Genomic DNA, 873 nt, shown 5'->3' with positions numbered 1-873 from the left:
TCCTATCTACCTCCGTTTTGAGTCACAAATACACCAAGTTAGCTCTTGAATGTAAAAGTAACGTGTGTGTAAAAAAGATCAGTTCCAAATATGACATTTTGACCTAAATTTCATAGATCAGCTTTGTTACATCTCCATGGGGGGTACCGGTGTTTTTTGTTAGTACCAGTGTCTCACACCGACACTCGCGAGTGTTTCCGCAAGTGAAGCCGAACGTTACCGTATGTAATTATCGGTTAGGTATTAATTGGTGTGAGCGCGGGCGTCATGACGTGCGCGGTGACGCGGCCGCTCGAACCAGAGCCGTCTCTCGCGCCGCTCCGCCGTCCGCCTCTGTGGCCCAATGGATAAGGCATCGGCCTCCTAAGCCGAGGATTGTGGGTTCGAGTCCCACCAGAGGTAAAAACATGATTTTTTGTTAAATTTGTTTAGAGGAATTTGGAGTTCAAGTTGGCACGGGATGAGATAATATGGGATAAAGGGATTGTTCTTATTAGATTGTCTTCTAATAAGAGTTTTATTTTTTTATTAGCTCAATGGATACGGCATATGGGCCTCCTTGGCAGATTTATTTAAATGTTTAACATTTAGTCACCTTAATTTATTTATTACTCATAAGAAAATGCCCAATGCATCTTATTGGATTGATATCCCATTGATCTTATTGAGATTGTTTTCGTTTTTCCAGTTTTTTTTAAATTATACTTAACGTATTCATTAGTAGGTATGTACAAACCTCTGGTTCAGATCAAATTATGCAAGGGGTACCTTATATTATTGTTATCTATACCTACATGGTTTTCCGTTCAGTCCGCGCTTAGCTACACGGCTATCATTTCCGTCACACTGCTAAACATTATCGCAAGAACCCAA

At 40.8% G+C, this 873-nt stretch overlaps 1 non-coding gene across 1 annotated transcript; it reads left to right on the top strand.

Moving 5' to 3' along the window:
• Positions 1-329: 329 nt before the first annotated feature.
• On the top strand, positions 330-402 carry Trnar-ccu (transfer RNA arginine (anticodon CCU)). The gene has a single exon. It is a non-coding gene; the product is annotated as a tRNA-Arg (tRNA).
• The last annotated feature ends 471 nt before the right edge of the window (positions 403-873 follow it).

This window comes from Cydia amplana, chromosome 13 (genome assembly GCF_948474715.1).
Source record: "Cydia amplana chromosome 13, ilCydAmpl1.1, whole genome shotgun sequence".
Taxonomy (NCBI): Eukaryota; Metazoa; Arthropoda; class Insecta; order Lepidoptera; family Tortricidae; genus Cydia; species Cydia amplana.
Note: the sequence above shows the minus strand (reverse complement) of the source record. Positions and strands in the feature narration are given on the sequence as shown.